The following is a 16,044-nucleotide window of genomic DNA, read 5'->3' as shown; positions in this document are numbered from 1 at the left end:
CCGCCGAAGTTTCTACCTGCAAACTGCCGTTATTGAGCCATACCTGAATTTGGTCCTTTAGCTTCACACAATCAGCTGTGTTGTGGTTCCACAAGTTGTGGAATTTGCAGTATTTCTTCCCTTTCAGCTGATCCGGTCGAGGGAAAGGTCCAAAGTCTGTTTTCACCATCTTCGCGGCAATCATCTCATCCAGAATCTCATGTGCCTTATTGGCATCATATGTATATGTCGCGAACTCAGGTTTGGTGAAAGCCATAGACTTGAGCTTGACAGGCTCCTTAGATATCTTTAACTGCTTGAGGGTTGAATTCTTCCTACCTGTCAACTCTAGCGCGGAGACGTCATTCTCCTCTTCCTCATCTTCATCTTCACCCTGGAAAACCTCTTCCCCTTGCTGGTGATAGTAAGGATCATAGATTGGTTGTAGGTATCCAAGAGCTGCCACTGTGCGGTGTTTCCCTGGCACATATGTTCCTTTGGACGCATTTTTCCTAGCATCAGTCTCTCTGAGGAGATGCTCAAAGCTACCCACCTCTGTGATCAGTTCTCCCATTGACTGGATCATGCTGCCATATTGCTTCTTTCGTTGGCGCGGTTCCAAACCCTTGATCACCAGCTTGACCAATTCTTTTTCAGGAAGAATCACACTCAGTTTGGCTTTCTGGATCTGAAAGCATTGAAGATAGGCAACGGCTGATTCGGTGGGTTGTTGGGACATCTGAGTAAGAGAGGCCAAATTGACCTCAGGTTCAATGGCTCCAAAAGTTTCTCGGAAGAGTTTTTCCATTGCGGGCCAATCTGCCACTGTCCCTGGTCGGAGTTTGGAAAACCATCTAAAGGCAGCTCCAGAAAGAGAAGTACCAAAGATCTTGCACTTGAGGATGTCATCATTCTGGTATTGGCCGTATTGCACCCTGAACCTAGCCAGATGAGTTGCCGCATTCTCAGTATCCTCCCCTGAAAAAGTAGAAAATATGATATTCTTATAACCTCTTGGAAAGGGCGCGAGCATTATATGTGGCGGGAAAGGTCCCTCATAGACCCCATCCATTTGAGCCCTAGGGTTGGCCAACCGGATTATCTCCTCGACCTCTTCACGTCTCACATACTCTGGACCAGGAGGAGGAGGATTCGCCACAATCTGGCGAGCAACGTGCAAGGGTACGGTTTGGCTAGCAGTCGCTGTTCGTTCCCTTAGGCAAATGATCTGGGGACTAGCAGACTGCTGAAGAGTTACCTCTGGTACAGGTGGATCCTTGACCAATGCTGTTATTTTGACGGGGTTGCCTGCCTGGTCAATGCCGTAGTAATTGTTTGGGAGTTCATGGTAGACATTCTCCGCCCCGTCACTGTCGTACTGAGTAAACACTACAGGATCAGCTGGAGTACCTTCATAGGTCTTCTGGATCTTATCCTTTTGTGAGGCTGATGGAACGGCCTTGCTACCACCAATCACCAAAGCTCTTTCCTTAGTTTTGGTTGACGCGGCAGTATCCGTTGCAAGAGGTGTGGCCGTACTGCTGCTAGCCTTCTCTCGAGCGTTTGGTGGTATATACTTACCAGAACCAGAGGGCTGACCAAGTGAGCCGAGGATGGCACTAGGATCACCTAGAGCTTTGTTCAATACCTCTTTAGCTTGGTTCAATTCAGCTCTCTGGTGTTGCAAGATTAGAACCATCCTTGCGAAGACCTGCCAAATCTGACGCAGTCTGCTTGGTTTGGCTCGCGATAGCTTTCATAATTTCTTTTTGATGTTGACTCTGCTCATCAGCGATACCTCTAGTATGGGCCCTTACTGCATTATCCGATCGTGTGATTTGTTGCTTAGTATCCTCAGCATGTTGAGCAATGTGCTAGTCTAGTTCGCGTATGAGCTGGTCTGTTTTCGCTGTTTCCCTATCAAAGTCAGCGGCTACCTTCACACGATGGTTCTTGATATTCTCCATGATGATCGCGAGTTTTTCCTCGAAGGTCGCTTCCTCTGGAATAGGCTTCGGAACAAAAGCCTCTCTTTCTACACTTTCCGCGGCATCAGAAACCACGATAGTGTTGACGGGCTCACTTGCCTGGTTAGTAGTGACACTTTGACCCTCCGTAGCGGTCAGGTGATTCTCTCCTTGTTCAGTTGACATGTTGGTTGATTGTGGGTAACGAGAAAACCTTTTAGTCACTTGTTCTTCAGAAAGACCACGACAGTCTGTGCGAACGTGCGGTCTGTAACTGGAGGTCTTATGCTTTGAGCAGTTAGCATAAACCTTTTGATAAGGGTTTTCACTTGACTTCCCAATGGTTATGTTTTCACAAAAATCTAAAAGTCCCACTCTGCGTGTCAAAATGTTTGACACGGAAATCAGTGCTGTACAAACTGTCTCTTTTGAATGCGCAAGCGTGCCAGCACCGTGGGGTGCAGTCGTCGGGGCGTCCCTTGACCTGACTTGTTGATCAAGCGTTGTGGACGAGGAGAGCACCAACCTCGTCATAAGGCTCTTTTCTCTGCCTTCCGGAAAAGGACTTCTTGCCTTACGGGTAAGGGTTTTGGTTGTGATCTCTTCGCGTCACCGAATCGATACTTAACTTTATAGGTTGAGCAGAGCAATCACTGGGAAGTTTGGAGAAAGCACAGAGTTTTGCTAAAGCGTGACTTTAGCTTCGCGGGGGTTGCGAGGGCATTACCCTTGCTTCGCTAGTAGTATCGGTGGCAGTAGCGCTAACAGTCGGCTCTTGGAGAGACTAGGACTGGAAGCACGGTCGCCGGGTTTCAACGAGGTTGAAGGTTTGCTCCGGGGAGGCTTGATAATCCGAGGGATTGATTGATTTGAGAGTTGTCCTTGATTCGTCCTTGAAACCTGGTATTTATACCTAGGGTTTCGACTGTTCCTTGCCATAGAAGGATTATTGATTGCAGTTTCCTATTCAATCTCCGCTACCTGACTCCAATAAGGACTCGTTTTCCTTATGGGTTTCGGAATGGGCGAAGCTGTAACCCAATTCCAAGTAGACTTATTTTTGGACCGCAGGTATCGGCCTGCTACGCTAAATCCACTAAAGGATCTTACCAAATTACTTTTGGGCTTAAATATAAACAACATGGTCTTGGGCTTCATACTTGTGCTTCTAATTAACTCTTAGACTTAAAGGGTAGAGTTGTTTTGTTAAAATAAGGAATGCCAATATATATTTAATACTATCACCTTTCCTATATATTAAAACACCTAAATTCAGTTCAGAGTTATAGTTACAGTTACGCAAATAAAAAACATATATTTCATTACTGAAAGTCCGAATTGCAGATGAAGTTACTGAAATTGCTACGTCATGCTGCTCGTTCTCTTTAATCGATTGATCGTGATGTACGTCAGCCAATAACTTTCAGAGGCAAAGTACTCTGCCAAAAGCTTCGTCCATGGTGTCTGGATTTCCTGGTATAGGTACTGTTAGCTGTGCCTGTGCCGTATGACAACAGTGGTCCTTCTTTTTATCCACCTACCGTATTTCTGGATTTTCCTGATCCAGTTACAGACCTAAACCTAGCTAAAGTATTATCCGTCTTATCATGTTAGGTTCTGTCATTCTCTTGGATACGCATGCATAGTTATTCTACTGAAGGATGCAACTGCTTTGGTTATAGAGGCATCATGTTATTATTGCGAACTAATTAATAAGGCTTTGCAAGTAGAGGGAGATTCTTCCATGCATGGCCCGACCGTTTCGGTTAACCCTTACCGGTGACTCACCAAAAACCTGAGCGACTGGGCGGCTCGGAGTAGTTGGCCGGGAAGGCAGAAAGACAAGGAAAAGAGAGGAAAGGGCAGATAGAGGAAACATTAAGAAAAAAAGAGACAACGGAAAAGATGGAAGGTGTATCAAGAAAATGAATTAAGACGTGCCCTAAATGAAAGAGTGATCAATAGGGCATTATGGCAAACTATGGTTAAATTGGGGTTTTGTCTGCTTGTCTTTTGGAGTTTGGTGCGCATTTGATTGTGTTTCTCTCTACCAACAATAAAAGGCTTAAAAGCCAGAACATTGTGGTTGTGCCTCCATAATGGAATCTTGTTCTTTTAGCTACTACTACATGTGTTTCACTTTTAATAAAGAAGTTAATTCAAATTAAAGCTCTTATAAGTCATAACAGCACACAACCAGAAAACCAGCAAACTACTTAATAATGCAGAAAAATTGAAGTATCACCACCATCCCAAATTGGAAACTACTATGTACTTGGACCACTGGATTGACAATGGAATCATTTAATCTAGCACAAAATTGAAAACATGTACGTTAATTTTGGCCGGAGGTGTTTGAAATTAAGAGCTAGAATCCTAGATTGAAGAATTTTTCACACATATATTACGGATATTAATTATATATAATATTAGATTATCTATATAGGACAGGGTACACATTGCTGCCTCAATCCTATTTCAGATATAATTTAGCAAGGACGTCTAATTAATTTAATAATAGTGTTAACTTACAATATAATGATACGCTTAAAATATGATGGCAACAAAATAAGTCACTACTTAAGTAAAGAAGTAGGTTAAATTTGATCTATATATGAGGCTTAACGGCTTAATATAATTAAAAACTCCCAAAGAAGACCATCGACCAAGCCACCACCAGCTATATGCCTATGTACTGTTTCCATTGTCGTCAAAATAACCATCTTTAGCAAAACTGCGACAACAAATTTTATCACCAGCCTACTGTCGAATTTAACACGAAATGTGATCACCGTTGGAACAATATTGTCAAAGAACAGTGATAGTGGGATAATTTGCGCATCAAAAGAGTGCAGATGCAAGGGAACCTCAGAATTTGTTGGCCACTGCCAAAAATGTGGCCAAATTTTAGACAATCAAGAAAACATATAATTCTTTCTCGTAATAAAGAGATGTTATATAATTCATAATCTTGTTACTTATACTTTTGAAAAATTAAGCGGGTTTACTCCTAAGTGAATATGCTAAATTTAAAATTAAATTTGATCTTTAAATATAACCAAACAAAGAGGGAAGTATGTATCGAAAAAACAAAGAGCAAAGTTCATATATGTAAGGAATAGGGCAGACAGATCACCGTTATTTGGGTCCTGCAAAGTGCATCCACTTGCATATATTCATATCACTTAATTTACATTTTTCAATTTGACCCTAAAAAACATTATTTGTCAAAGTTAGGCATATCCATAGAAAAACAGTATTGCAAGGCCATTAATTATTTGGGAAAATTTTTTAAACAATACATGAAGGTCATTGATAATTAAGATTCCTCAATTTAGACAAATAACACATTGGTACTTAGACTAACAAACTCGACTAAATTATTGTACCTGCGGTTAGACTCAGTTAGTTAGCATGTCACGTGGTATATTTTCAAGGGTAAAGTTGTCTCTTCGGATTTTACTCTAGGCACCCATCTCTCTCTTTCTTTCCTACCCTGGGCATCTAGCCCTCTCTCTCTCCGATTGTTCTCTGTCTTCTTCATATGTTCTCTTCGTTTTTTTATTTTCAAAACTACTACAGACAAAACACCACAGCAAGATCACATATAAATATATAGTACTTATCTATACACTGTTCTTGTACTGAAATTGAATTCCCAAATATACTTGTTCTCCAATCCTAAATCTGGTAAATTCCCGCTACGGTCCGAGAGAGTCAGGCCAACTTGGATCAAATTCAGCCAGTCATATATAGAAGTTATCGGCATATACCGAGCGGAATCGAATTTCTGAAGAAGGCGGCTGGCGCCGAGGCGGATGATGACGACATAACTTGAGGTATTCCAGATTGGACCGGATCTGGATCAACGTTTTCGATTGAAAATAAGAATAAATAACTAAAGAAATTTTTGGTTCTTTGACGGATGATGAGAGAGAGAGAATTGGAAGAAGGTTAGGGGTGATGAAGGATATGTTTATGTGGATGTGCAACCACAAATTGGCTTGAAGTGTTTCGACGTCGATTGTCGTCTCAAACGAACTGATAAATTTTAGTTTCTCAGCTAGTTGTGGAAATGCCAAGGTGCTTTGGTCTTTAATTCCTGTGAAATTGACATTCATTATTTGTCTACTCGGCTGATCTCTTCCCCAGAGATATATGTACCAAGCTTTCCAAGCTTCATACCAAAGCTCCTAAACATACGTGGGGTGGTCAATATTGATATGATGAATATACGAGTAAACATGACCATGAATATGATGATAATTACGATTGTAAATGTTGCAATGATGAAAGCTATTACGTGCGGCAATGATGACGATCATAAAGCTCAAAAATAAGTACAGGTATAAAGGCGGTAATAAATCACGACTTATGACCCAAGTCGCCTCACACCTATAAGTAGGGGGCAAGACGATCAGTTTTGATATCTGATTCCGACTCATTTGACTTGACTTAACTATGAAAGTTACTGACTTAGACATCAGAGGATTTTCTGCAGGTACCACCCCTCCACTTCGAGCCGATGGTCAAACTCCAAGTCAAAACTTGAAGGAAGCTTCTCAATCGTTCTTGGTCAGCTTCCACTCCAGTCCACATTCATTGGTGAGTCAAAATTCTCTACGGAATATTTCGTCGCCAACAAGTGGTGTCGTCTGTGGAAAACACTTTTCCCTAAAAAATGATGGCGGGAGCTGCACCTCAAAAAATCTCATTTCTGTTGCTAAGGACTGGGAGTGACGAAATATAAACCTCGAATAGAAAAAACTCTTGGTGAGGAGTAAAAAGCCCTCGACAAAGAAAAAAATGTCCTCAATGAGGAAAGTTCTCGACAAAGAAAAAATTTCCTCAATGAGGAGAAGCCTTCGACGATGAAAAAAAAAATCATCGACAAGGAAAAAGCCCAACACGTTGAGCTGAACCTTCATCTCTCAATATTTCCGCAGTCGCAAGGAAAAGAACGAATCCTCCCATGTACGCCATTGTTATAAGATCGAGGATGAAACCCGCATCGAAAGGGAAAAATCCCGGAAATGTAGACCAATGTTCTTTCTTGTAGAAATTGTTTTTCTGAATTTTGCTTACGACCCACAGCCAAAATGGCTGAAATATTGTTCGCTTAACCAAGGAATAAGCATCACATTCAGAATGGATACATGAGGCTGGTGACCAAAATGTAAACATAAGGCCGGTGGTCGAAAAAAACTTATGAGGTCAGTGGCCGAAACAAACTTATGAGGCCAGTGGCCGAAATGTAAACGCAAGGCAAGTGGCTGAAAATAATACATGAGGCCGGTAGCCAAAATATGAACTCAAGGCTGGTGACATAAATATATGTGTGAAGCCGGTGGCTGAAATGAATGCATGAAGTCTGTGGCCAAATGTATGTGTGAGGCCGATGCCGAGAGGAGTGCATGAGGCCGGTTGCCGAAATGCAAATGTGTGGTTGGTGGCCAAGAGGAACCAAGAGGAATGTGTGAGGTCAGTGACAGAAATGAATATATGAGGCTGGTGGCTAAAATAGATACCTGAGGCTGATGGCCAAAATGAATAAATGTTGTCTATTAGACTCGAAGGGAAAAAGGGGCAACTTTGTGTCCCATGGAGAGACTTACTCTTCGCCTTGAGAAGTTGAAGCGGGGGCAACTTTGTGTCCCATGCAGAGACTAACTCTTCGCCTTGAGAAGCAACCCATGAATTCAATATATACAGTTTAGTTTTGAACTCTGTGCTTTGGATATACTCGTGTTTTTCATTATTATTTGAACTTCTTGTAAGCATTGGTCCTTGGTAAGGGCGGCAGTGATATATAGGCAATGAATTGTTTTTCTTCCTGTGCTTATAAGTTCACAACAAACAAAAAACAAAGGACAAGATGGGGAATAAAAAGGCTCCTGAGTAGGGCTGGGCGTTTAAGCCCAAAAACCCGCAAACTCGGACCGGCCTGTCAAAGCCCGACCCGTTCGGGCAGGGCCCTATTTTTTTTGTCACCAAAACGGTTTGGGCCGGGCTTGCACTTTCAAAGATACGGTTCGGGCGGGGCCCTGCCATTCAAAGTTAGAAAAGCCCGTTTAGGCCCGTTTTAATTAAAGGATACATATGTCCATATATTATTGGACGTAATATAAGGCTCAAAATTTCTACTATAGGATCAGATACACCAAATTACTCCTCACTCAAATACCTAAAGTCCAATACAACTAACCTAATCAATCTCAGCCATTTCTTCAAACCCGATCTGAACCTAGAGAATAGAGGCCACCTCTTTCACCTTCAGTCACAGTCCTTCCCAAACCCGATCTGAACCCAGCTGCCAGCGCCTCCGCCTCCGCCTCTGCCATATCCACCAACGCCGAGACTCACTCACACTCTCTCTCTCTCTCTCTCTCTCTCTCTCTCTCTCTCTCTCTCTCTCTCTCTCTCTCTCTCTCTCTCTCTCTCCACTTCACCTATAAACCCAATCTGAACCTAGAGAGTAGAGAGGCCGCCTCCTTCAGTCACAGTCGTTCCCAAACCCGATCTGAACCCAGTGCCAGCGCCTCCTCCTCCTTCAGTCACAGTCGTTCCCAAACCCGATCTGAGCCAGCGCTTTCGCCTCCGCCTCTGCCTTCCCAAACTGATCTGGTCCTCTCTCTTTTCACATCAAGCTGTGAGTTTCTTTCTCCTTATTCAGTTTGTTTGATTTTTTCTCTTTCTCTTTGTATCTCCATTCATATGTTGTGATATTCTGTTACAGTGTATTCTTGTTTGATTTTGGAGGTTTAGGGTCTGTCTACGGATAATGCATCTGCAAGTATCTGAAAGCGGAGTTGTGAAGGTGTGAAGGTGTGGTGAAGGTGTTCTTCTTCGAACTGATAATTTGATTGCTTCTTCCTTCTTCGAACTGATAATTTGATAAGGTGTGAAGGTGAGTAAAAAATTCATCTCCCTTCTTCTCGTCCTTTTTCTCAAAGATACAAACTTGTTGTGGCTTCTGGGAAGTATTGGGTTGAGTTTTATGTGCAAAAAGATTCATTCGTTTAAAGTAATTAATTACAATTGTTTCTGTAACTCTGTAACTCAATGTACAATAACTATGGCTCGTAAATCTGTAACTCTGTAAGCCTAAGTTCTTGGGCTCACTGCAGTAATTTAGTGTGTTATTGTTGCTTGTTCTGTGCAAAAGATTCATTCTTTTACAGTGATAACAAAAACTGCACTTTGATCTTTATTTTAGAATTCATCCTTTGCTCAAAGCTGTTCATATTGTGACTAATCTAATATTCTAATTCATCTTCCTATTTTGGTTATAGCATGGCTACTGATGGGAATGATATTGTACCATCGCCGACAGCTCCAGTGGAACCAAACCCTGCAACACCTGATGCTCCGGTTAAGCCTACAGCTTCGACATCTGGTCGTCCTCCAAGACCAACAAAAGCCAAGAGGAAGAGGGCTGAGAAGAAGGCAGTCAAGACACTGAGTGTCACAACCAGGTCCGACGTCTGGGCACACTTTGAGAAGTTTGATCGGCCAATAGTGGAAGTGGTAGATGGAAAGAAGCAGGAAGTTGGACGTCAAGTAAGAGCAAAGTGCAGGTATTGTTCTACTGACCTTGCTAGAGATTCTTCTTTTAGTGGTACTAGCACTTTAAGAAGGCATATTGAGACTGTGTGTAAAAAATACCCTGGTAGGGCTGATATAGAGGGGCAGCAAGCTTTAACTAGCGATGGGATGGCTTCCCATAGTCTAGTGTCTAGAACTTGGTCAGAAGATGCATGTACTTTAGCTGCCTGTAAAATGATAGTTGTTGATGAACTACCATTTAGTCATATAGAGAAACCTGGGTTTAGGCATTTTTGTGAAGTAGCTATCCCCCAATGGATAGTCCCATCTAGACGTCTCATTGTAAGAAAGTTTTTAGAATTGTATGATGAAAAAAGAGAGGAGCTGAAAATGGAATTAAGCAAGCATAGAGTCTATCTCACTACCGATACATGGACATCGGTACAAAATGTGAACTACATGGTGTTGATTGCCCATGTCATAGATTGTGGGTGGAAAATGCACAAAAGAATCTTGAACTTTTGTGTCATTTCCAATCACCAAGGCACAACCATAGGAAAAATGCTTGAAACTTGTTTGGTTCAGTGGAAAATTGATAAAGTGTTGACTGTGAGTGTTGATAATGCATCTGCAAATAAGGTTGCCATTGATTATTTGAGGAGAAAAATTACCAATTGGGCTATACCCCCTGTTTTAGAAGGCAAGCATTTGCATGTTAGATGTCTTGCACATATTTTAAACTTAATTATGAGATCTGGTTTGACTATACTAGAAAAAGCAATAGCTAGTATAAGGAATGCAGTGAAATATGTCAGGAGCTCCTCATCTAGATTAGATGTATTTAAGCTATGTGTTGAAAGAGAAGTGCCTGAATGCACGAAGGTGTGTATACTCGACGTTCCAACAAGATGGAACTCTACATATCTGATGTTAGAGACTGCAATTCAGTTAAGGAAGGCATTTGTTAGGCTAGCAGAAGAAGAAGATGTGAAATATACTAGCTATTTTGATGAGGATGAGGAACTATTAGAAGAAGAAGCTGGTCTTGAAGAGGCAAAACGCAGGAAACCGGTGAAGAGGATAGGGCCTCCAAATGATGAAGATTGGGTGAAGGCTAAATTGTTTGTGGGGTTTTTGAAAGTCTTCTATGATGTCACACTCCGGATCAGCGCATCTACTAAGCCTACTGCACATAGAGCATTTCATGATATTGTTGTTGTAAATGCAGAGATTAATGCATTATTTAGGACGCCGGAAATGCAAGATGGAAGTGAAGGTGAGAAGCTTATGGTTCAGATGGCTGTCAAGATGAGGACAAAGTTCCGGAAGTATTTTGATAACATAGATGATGTGAATCAGCTGCTGTTGGTAGCCTTGGTTTTGGACCCTAGATACAAACTTAGGAATGTTGAGCATATTTGTGTGAAGCAGCTGCATTTTGACAATGGAAGTGCAAAAAAAAAATCAGCTGAATTGAAGGAGTTGTTGGTATCCTTGACAGATTTATATGCTTCATCAGCTGCTGCTCAAAACGGTCAAAAAAATCGAGGAAGAGAGGCTGTGAACAGTGACAGTGGAACTAGTAGTTCTGCAGCAAAGAATATGACAGGCAAAATGGCTGAAATGCTCGATGATTGGGAGAGGGAGTTAGAAAACAGCTGTGAAGTTGTCGTGGAGAGTGAGGTAGATAGGTATTTGTTGGATCCTTTTGAAAAGCCTCCGAGAGCAGCTGAGTTTAGCATCTTACTATGGTGGAAGCTTAATGGCTCGAAGTATCCTAATCTCCAGCTTGTTACAAGGGATGTTCTTTCGATTCAAGTGTCAACCGTTGCTTCCGAATCGTGTTTTAGCACCGGGAATAGAGTAATTGATCCTTATAGAAGCTCTCTAACTCCTAAATCTGTTGAAGCATTAATATGCTTACAGAATTGGATCAAATCAGAGAATGTTCAAAGTATTGAGTTTTTCCCAACAATCGAGGAGATGGAGTTCTATGAGACGTGTGAAGAGGGTATGTTTACTCTTTACATGTTTACTTCGTCTTCTATGCTATTTTTTTTTTCAGTTTTTGATGTGAATCAATGTTATTTTAATGTTTTTTTAATGAAATGACAGATTATGAGAAGGAGAAATCCGGTGAACAAGCAGCAAAAAGGGTTGCTTGTAAGGCAAAAAAATCGAAGCTAGTTGAGAATTCAGGTGAGCTGCTGTGTATTGGTTTTGATCTGCAATAAGCTATTCATGCTATCAGCCATCAATAAGCTTGCAAGATAATCAAATCAATAAGCTTACAAACTGATTATTATGTTTTCTGCAATATTATCATAAACTGATGTCAGTTTTGATCTATTTTCACTCTATTGAATCACTTGTTGATAATTTTTGTATATTGGCTGCTGTAGGGAAAATCGTCATTGCCAATTGATGGCTGGCTTTACTGAAGTGCTTAGGAGACTGGAAAGAAAAACTGTTGAATTGCTCCTTCAAATTTCGACTTTTTATTTCAATTTTAGCTTTGTACTTGAATTGGGACTTTGTATTTGAATTGGGACTTTGTAATTGAATTGCAGCTTTGTGTCTTTGTATTTGAATTGGGTCTTTGTGTTGAATTGCATGTCAGATTGTTCTTGACTTCTTCTATTTGAATTTGGATCTTGAACTCTACATATTTGGATATTTGAATGTGCAGGGTGAACTTTGGATATGGATATTGGATAGTGTTTTGAACTTCAACATGTTGAAATGAATGGAATTTGCATTATATATGTGTGAGCAGGTAGCAAAGAATGAAAGTATAAAACTGGTATTTGGGCCTGAAAGCCCAGAAACTAGGCCCGAACAAAAACGGGCCGGTCCCTGTAGGTGCTAAAACGGGCTTTAGGTCCGAACCGTAAAAAACGGGCCGGGTCCGGGCCCAGTGAAATTTTTGTTGGACCCGGCCCATGCCCAGCCCTACTCCTGAGGAGACGAATCCTCCAAGAGATGAAGGGTCAAGAAGAAAAACTCTCGAATAGGTGAACTCTCAAGGGGACAAATTCTCGAAGAGATGAAGGCTCAAGAGAAACTCTCAAAGAGATGAAGACGAAGGCTCAAGAAGAAAAACACTCAAAGAGGTGAACTCTCGAAGAGACGAAGATTTAAGAAGAAAAACTCTCGAGGAGGTGAATCTCAAAGTTGCGAAAGCTTTAGGAAGCGAACTTTCGAGAAGGCGTAAACTAGAAAAGGCAAATTCTCAAGGAGGCGACCACGTTGAATGCTTAAGGAGAAGAAGATCGTACGTCGTCAAAAAAGATAGGACCTCTGAGTTGGGCTCTAGTTAGGGCCAGATTTTAGAAATTTCCTCTTAGGACGAGTGTCCAAAGAGAAAATTTGGAAGTATTGCGGGGGTGGTCAATACATTTGTCTCACAATCATGATGATTGAACCCTGCCATGAATATACGAGTAAATATGATGATCAATACGGTGATAAAGAATGATTGTAAATGCTCCAATGATGACAACTATTAAGGGTGGCAAACTAGCAATGATGACGATCATAAAGCTCGAAAATAAGTGCAGGTATAAAGGCGGTAATAAATCACGACTTATGACCCAAGTCACCTCACACCTATAAGTAGGGGGCAAGACGACCATGTATGATATCTGACTCCGATTCATTTGACTTGACTCAACTAAGAAAGTTATTGACTTAGGCATCAGAGGGTTTTCTGTAGGTACCCCCATCTTCTTCAAGCTGATGGTCAAACTCCAAGTCAACGCTCGAAGGAAGCTTCTCGATCGTTCCTGGTCAGCTCCCGCTCCAGTCCGCATTCATTGGTGAGTCTAAATCCTCTATGAAATTTTTTGTCACCAACAACATAGCTTTGCCTACACGGAGAAGACTATTGAAAAATCATTTGGCTGCAGGCTGGCTGAAAATTTTGAAAATTTTGAAGAGACACCAGTAGCATTTGGGAGCATTGCTTAAGTGCATTTGGCTACTTTGAAATTTTGATACCTTGGTCAACATGTGAAGCCATAGTAATTGCAAATAAGGTTAGACATCCTGGTGTTGGTGAATCAATTAGGAGAGATTTTGTAATAATCATTTTAGTAGCAAAAATGTCAAAGTTCCCATCTGGGTTGCAGGTTGGGGGGAGAGAGAGAGAGAGAGAGAGAGAGAGAGAGAGAGAGAGAGAGAGAGAGAGAGAGAGAGAGAGAGAGAGAGAGAGAGAGAGAGAGAGAATACCAAACTACCATTTAAAAAATGAATAATGACATAAGGTTAACGGTGTTATTAACAGCATATACAATCATATATATAGTGGCCAAAAGTTAATTATTAGTGGCCAAAAGTTGGGTTTGTGTCTAAATTGAGGAACCTTAATTATTAGTGGCCAAAAGTTCATGTATTGTTTAAAAAATTCTCCCATTATTTTTTTACTCTTTATTTAGGAAAGGGGTTTAGAATTGGGTTAAGTTCGATTTCCTCCAATATAATATATATATAGAGGCCCGATCTACAGTGGATGTCCGCACTTTGCTAAAGTGCGGACGTCGATGCTTCTGCTGCGTTTCAGGCGGGGACAGTTGCTCGGGGCTTGCCGGACAGAGGCCGGAAACATTCCAGACCGGTCTAGGCAGCAATCGAGGTCGGAGGAGATCGATGTTCCAGGTTTTGGGCAGCAACCTGACCTGCAGCGCTGCAACCTCTTCGCCGGCGACTCCACCCGACTGCAGACTAGTCCGTCCGGCAAGCTGCGTTGTGCTGCGCCGTCGCGGCCTGAGCAGAGCTGCAGTGTCGATGTTCGCACTTTAGCGAAAGGGCGGACGTCCTCTCTCGATCGGCTTTATATATATATATATATATACATATATATATACAGATTCTATCCAGAGCGGAGCTCCGCTTTGAAAATTACCGTGTGAAGTTCGAGTTTTTGGTCATTTTTCTATCGCACATCCACATCTCGACAGTTCAGTTTTTAGGTACTAGTGTATAGATCGTCTTTACAAATTTTCAGCCAAAATGATGATCGTTAAGGCATTGATAATTGCCTTAAAGCTAGTACAGTTCAGGTTTACAAATTCAGTCCGTCCATTGGTTTAAGCGAGTAAGATACTTTAACGATCATCAATTTGGCTGAAAATTTGCAGAGATGATCTATACACTAGTACCTAAAAACTGAACGGTCGAGATGTGAATATGCGACCGAAAAGTGACCAAAAACTCGAACTTCACAAGTTAATTTCAAGGGGTCGTGACCACTTACCCAATTTTAACCTAAAAATTGCCCACTTACTCCACCAACAGTTTTTTAAACCCACTTACCCAATTTAAACCTAAGTGACATTTTTACCCCCAGTCTAATATCTCTCCTACTATCACTCTCTCTCTCTCTGCCATACACATATCCAAACCCATAACCATACACCAGATTTGACCCAGACTCCATCAACTCCTCTGACTCCGGCCATCTCGACGCCGACAGGGACAGGATGACGACTCCAGCTCGAACAGCGATCTCAGTGGCCTCAACGACGAAAAAATCAAGCGAAGACTCCACCAGCGATTCCAGCCCGAATAGCGATCTCAGTGGCCTCAACGACGCCCACCAGCGAAGACTCCACCTGATCATCTCCTAGCACCGGCGACTACTCCACCTGCACACCTCCGCCAGCAACAACCTCGATCTCACTTGCACACCGCCGCCAGCGACGACCTCGATCTCACCTGTACAAGCTTACCTCGACCGCCCAGACGCCGACGACTCCTTCTCCGGCGTTCAACCACCGACCCCAGCCAGTCGATTGCATCCCAGCAGCAACGAATCATCAACCATTCGACCCAGACCGGACCCGCCATCGACAACCAATAATCATCTGCCATTCGATTCATACCAGACCCGCCATCGACAACCACTGCTCTTCCCTCAGATTTCGACTTCAACCCAGACTATCGACATATAAATTGATATATATATATATATATATATATATATATATATAATTGAACATATAAATTGAGGCAGTAGACACATTATTGGCCCCCAGTAGACTTTGAAATGAGGGACAGGGATCACTATAGTGTGGTGTATTGATAAGTTACCTGTTGTTTTCTGTGTATTAAAGTCAAATTATCAGTGAATCATACAAAATGGTGCATTTTTGGTGGTCTATTGGGAGGCAGTAGAGACATTGGACTTTGTATTGGGGGGCAATAATATGATTATTGGGAGCCAATAATATGATTATAAATTGATCAATTGTGCCTGTAGTGTATTCATTTTGGTTTTGGGAGTTCATACAATTCACTTGACGGCAATAATATGATTTTTGGGAGGCAATAATATGATTACTGGGGGCAGTAATATGATTACTGGGGGGCAATAATAGCCGGATTCGGGATTCCGGTCATCGGTCGCCAGATTTCGGTTACCGATTTCAGAAATCCGGTCATCGGTCGCCGGAATCCGGTCACCGGTCGCCGGAGACCGCGCCGACCACTGGTTACCGGAGCACAGCAAGGTGGAGGGTGACTTCTCTCTCTAAGTGAGAAAGAAGGAGAGGGC

Source organism: Rosa chinensis, chromosome 6 (genome assembly GCF_002994745.2).
Source record: "Rosa chinensis cultivar Old Blush chromosome 6, RchiOBHm-V2, whole genome shotgun sequence".
In the NCBI taxonomy this organism is placed as follows: Eukaryota; Viridiplantae; Streptophyta; class Magnoliopsida; order Rosales; family Rosaceae; genus Rosa; species Rosa chinensis.
The sequence above is the reverse complement of the archived record's forward strand: the minus strand, read 5'-3'. Positions refer to the sequence as shown.